Source organism: Cyprinus carpio, chromosome B24 (genome assembly GCF_018340385.1).
Source record: "Cyprinus carpio isolate SPL01 chromosome B24, ASM1834038v1, whole genome shotgun sequence".
NCBI lineage: Eukaryota > Metazoa > Chordata > Actinopteri > Cypriniformes > Cyprinidae > Cyprinus > Cyprinus carpio.
The window spans coordinates 21,151,302-21,156,709 of NC_056620.1; the positions used below are offsets into that span (position 1 = coordinate 21,151,302).

A 5,408-nucleotide genomic window follows, 5' to 3' on the forward strand; every position below is an offset into this window, starting at 1 on the left:
TTCATTAAAGTGACTCCGTCTGCATGTTAGAGAATCATTCATTTCCAGTGCCCATCCGCCTTCCAGATTAAAACAAACTGACTCGTCAGTAATAAAGGGCGTCATTCATTCAGTAGGTCCAACCAATGAAAATGTCCTTTTGGCATGTAACCACTTAAATACTATTGGTTCGCGCTATTGTCAGTCTTGAAGGTTGGAAAGCACCTTGTTTAAGCGCAGAGAAACTAAAATCGGTTCTGACCACAGAGAGGGAGACACAGCACATTTTACCAATCTTCATTTTCTCAAATATATATGTCTTTATTTCCTTTTATATGAACTTGCTTAACTTGTTGTTTTAATTCTGCTTTTATTTCACAAAGACTTATAGAATGTATAATTATTATACACAGGACCTTTTGCAGAGCTCTTTTTGGTTTGAGTTTTTACACATTTTTATAAATTTTTAGATGGCAATCTTTTCTCTCTCTCTATGCAGTCAAACTTATTTCACAGAATAATGGCTCAAACTGTGAAACTGAATGTTAAACTCATATTTGCATTCGTGGTTGTGTTCCTCTGAGAATAGAGAAAGATGTTGTTTCCATCATGTACTGTATATGCAGGTGTTTTCATGGTCCACTGACTTAAGTTTTGTTATAGCTGCTAATACGTGAGGCACAAACCCCTGATTTAATGAAAGACCTTAAAGCAAGAATGACAAAAAGGGACACAAAGTCAACAATTATATTTAATTTAACGACTGAATTTAATAATAAAATCACACATACAGGATTAAAATGGTAAACACACAAAGCAGAGCAGATGCAGATGCGAGCGACTGAAGCTGGATGTGGAGAATGAAGGAGTCGCTCATGTTCTGTTAGTCTCCATGTGAGACATGGTGAGAAAGAGCAGCAGATCCTACTCTGAACACTGCTGTCTCCACGCGTGTCCAGTGAGCGCAGGCTGGCCGCTCCGTGTGGCCTCACAGCTCACTGAGGCGCTCTCCATCCACTCCTGCTCAGAGAGGGAGTCAGGCTGCTGCTCCAGCTGTACAGACCGTCCTTCTCCAGGAGCCCAGCGCTGCTCTCCTGAGACCTGCTGCTCTCCGTCCACCTTCCAGCTCAGGCTCCAGTCTGACCGGGAAGCCCTCGCTGGCCTCACACACCAGTGTCGCTGTCTTCTTTGAGGAGATCTCTGCACTGGAGGCGCAGGACGCTCACTTAGGACAGTGACGCTCTGACAAACACACAACAGTCAACTCAGTCAAGAAGAAAGCATTTCTCTCCTTTCAGATTCAGAATAATATATGATATATTAACAATTAATACATTGTATTAGTAATTTTTAGCAACATTAAACTATAAGTCACCTGAATTAATTTTTACAAAGCCTGTGATCAGCAAAGCAACGTATGTTGTTTTGTGAAATATATTGATGAGTAATTTTCATTATCAAATTTAATGTTACTTTGATTAAAAGCATGAAAGATCAGATGTAAAAAAAAAATAGACCTGCAGAAATTCATTACAATTTTTGATGACAGCATGAGAAAATGTGTACAAAACTGTGCTTTAAAAATAGAAAATAAAACAAAAATGTCACAGGATGTGTACTATAATCCCTTTATTATCAAATTTAATGTTACTTTGATTAAAAGCATGAAAGATCAGATGTAAAAAAAAATGAATATACGAAATTCAAATTTACAATTTTTTGATGATGACAGCATACTTATATAGAGAAAATGTGGCTACAAAACTGTGCTTTAAAATAGAAAAGAGAAATAAAAACAAAATGTCTGGGATGTGTACTATAACTTCAAAAATAACATTCAAATATATCGTTAACAAAAAAAAGCTTACATACAAGTTAAGCAATTTCCAAGCTTGAAGTATGCAGCCTACTTAAAAAATCAACACACTAATCAAGAATTTAAGTTATTTACTTTTTAATTATCTTATTGAGTATTTTTTAATCATCACTTAGTAAAATCAAAAATGACAGCAACCTTGATGTAAATTTTATTTCAGTGCATTTTAAAATTTAATTATCAATAAATATCAAGTTAACAGAAATGATTAGTTCACTGGATGAAATAAAAATGCCATGACAATCACAAAACCATCTTTACAAGTGACTGCTGAAATATTCAATGTGAACTAAAAATAAAAAATACATTTATAAATATATAAAATACATAAAAGCATCCATCCTTTCTATAAGAGGCAGCAAAGTGTTTAACAGTCAGTTGTTGTATTAATAATATTAAATGATGATTGACTTACTGCCAACATCAGTTTGGTGCAGCTGCCGAAGTGACCCACAGTGATACAAACTAATAGAGCAGCTGAACAAAAAAACCTCCTGAGCGGCTTCACTAACTGAACAAACACACACATCAACTGAGTCTCAAGCAAACATCATCACTCACAGCAGACATCACCTGCATTTTACTTCATCTGCTTTATATGAAGTCTGTGTGTGATTACCTAAAACATGAACCTCAATTTAGTAGAAAAAATTATCGTTTTTATAATCAAGAAAGTGTGGCGTGACTTTCACAATCCAAAACTCCAGTTGATTCAGTGATTGACAGAGACACGTGTGATGATCCTCATGTCTGTAAAAACCTGCAGAACATCCATGGATTTGACATAAAATTTGGGTTAACGTGTCAATCCAACTAACAAATATTCTCAAGAGTCTCACAGGGAAAGAGTAATGTTAATATACTAAAGTTAGTCTTTGAAAGATGTTTTCCAGAGGTCAAATCTGAATGATACAGTTTTTAATAGTTTTTGGCTAATAGAAGATTGGCTGTTTTTTTTTCGTTTTCAAGGAATTGTTTTTTGTCCTGACCTATATTTGGAGACTGAGTGACTGTCTTCAGGTAAATGATGTAGGAGTGTGTTGTTTGCATGATCAGATGCTCCAGTGCTCTGAGAGTGTTTATAGTGCTGTGAGTTTAACACTTCATCGCAGCACACACACAACAATCTTGCTTCATCAACATGACCTTCATCATCATCACCTGGACTCTTTTATATACTGCTTTATACTACAAGGTAGATAGTGTATATTTGAAATAATATTAATTAATTTTATTATATGTCAAAATAATATATTTTTATATGGACTAATAAATGTTTTGTTGTTTTCAGGGTGTAGAAGCTCAGATCACAGTCACTCAGAGTCCTTCAGAAAGCACTGTCACACCAGGAGAAAATGTTGATGGGCGCCAAACTCAGTAAACCTTTAGTTCTGCATCCATCTCATGTGTCCTGGTACTTACATGAAGCCTGGAGAAACCTTACACCTAAACTCCTGATTTTATAAAGCAAATGTCCTCCTCCAGTCCAGGAACTCCATCTGGAATTCAGTGGCAGTGGATCTGGGACGGGTTAAGCTCTGGCCATCAGTGGATTGGGCCCAGAAGATGCTGAACACACATTATTACTGTCAGAGTACTCACTCTATCGAGCTAGTAGCTGGGTGTTCACACAGTGATAAAGAGTGTTAAAAGAACCTGCCTCGGTCAGTCAGGAGTCACAGTGACTGAACTGATGCTACAGCTGATCAAACACTATCACTCACTACTGACACACAGAGACCAAACACAGGGAGCTACACATGAGCTCAGGGCAGGTTAGGTTTCAAATCAGCTCTATTAGACTGTGATTTGTCCTGAGACAGATGTTGGTATCTGCTCCAGAATCAGGGAAAGCAGGTGTAGTTGATGTAGTTAATATAATGCAAAGTCATTGTGAATCACCAGCTTAACATAGATATGTATGAGCAGTTTCTCGGGTAGCTCCTTCATCTCAAGCTGATGATGAATTTATTACTCATGAATCACATTTCAGTTGCAGAAGTGTAGAAACTCGATCCGCGAAGTTCAGAGAGCGTTGGAACCAATTCAACAGTGAAACTGTGAGTTTGAAACTGAAAAATCAGATTTGCATTGACAGCTTTGTAGTGATTCTGATAAGTCTCAGAATAAGAGCAGCTCGATCTCCAGAGACCATGTGTTCAAACCCCAAAGAGCTTCAGTTCCGCATTTACTGCTAAGCACAGCTGTTCTCGCTATTACAATCCATCAACAGCAGCTGAAACTTTTGGTGAGAAGGACACTGATCAATGATGCGGTGAACACACAAGAAGTAAGGCGTTCAGAAGCTTTATTGAATGAACAGCAATGGCAGCACATTGAAGAGACTGCCCAGGTATTGAGCTGTAAATCGAGGACTGCTGTGAATCCTGCTGCTCTTCACTGGAGAAAACATCTTTCGGGCTCTTGGCGAGGAGCGAGGTCACCGTGATCAACTCCGTCATGTGTTACTCTGCAGATGAAGGCGCTGTGTGTCTTCCCAAAGCGTGCTTTGCTGGGGGGCTCAGGGCCGCTGCTGCGTGTAGCGTCGTCCATCGCGCTCTCTGCGCTGGTCTGAACCCCCTCGGTGACCTCTGAGCCGTCCAATCCAGCTCACCTGTGCTTCCTTGGAAGTAGAGCTGAGCAGGCAGGCAGTGCGGCTGAGTCTCCAGAGATCTGCCTGCAGAGAGGGGGAGGCAGCACAAGGGAACACGGAGGGCTTCCACTGCGGGACCAGCTGAAACACACAAACACAAGCAACCATCACACTCAGCTCTCTTACTCTGACTGTAGATCATAGTTTCGAACTGCAATCATTTCATTGTTACTGTAATTTCACCTCATGCTTTTTCATTCAGATGCCACATAGACACTATCCTACATTAAATCCCTTTTAAATAAATGTTTAACATTACTGAATGTATATGTACATCTTATGTAAATATAGTTTCTGGAAGCAGATATAATATACTGTGAAAAATTGCAACATTAAGGGCTCTTTTCTTAAAGTAATTAAATTATTGTCAAACTGAATTTCAAAACAAATATACATACAAATTCTATGATTATATTTTAGAATAAATATATATATTATAAATTTAAGTTTGAATTGTAGCTTTGAAAGATAATATCAGAAACTCACGATCATATAGTATTATATGGAAATGTACATTTGTTACATTTCAATTTATAAATTAATTTTGTCTGGATGATTGATGCCTTCACAAAATTAGATTTTATTTTTGTTTTGTATTATCAAACTTTTTTGCTTCTACTTGCATTTCAAAAACTCTTGTTTGATAACTTTAATAAGAATTATGAACATAATTATATTACAAAATAATTAAAATATATAATAACTATTTCAATCAATGAGTTAAAAAGCAGTTTACTGTTAGCTTAGCAATAGCAAGATGTAGAAGTTAATTTCATGAAAAATTGAAAAGATGCGTAATATGAATTTAAATGAAGAAAAAAAAAAGTAATGAAATATCACTTTCGAATGTTAATACATAAAAGTTGTAAAATAACAGAAAAAAAATAGCTATGAATCAAT

The 5,408-nt window shown here is 36.9% G+C and overlaps 1 pseudogene; it reads right to left on the minus strand.

Annotated features, from left to right (window-relative positions):
- Window positions 1-903: 903 nt before the first annotated feature.
- On the minus strand, window positions 904-4,317 carry LOC122142260 (annotated as a pseudogene).
- Between the last annotated feature and the right edge of the window lie 1,091 nt (window positions 4,318-5,408).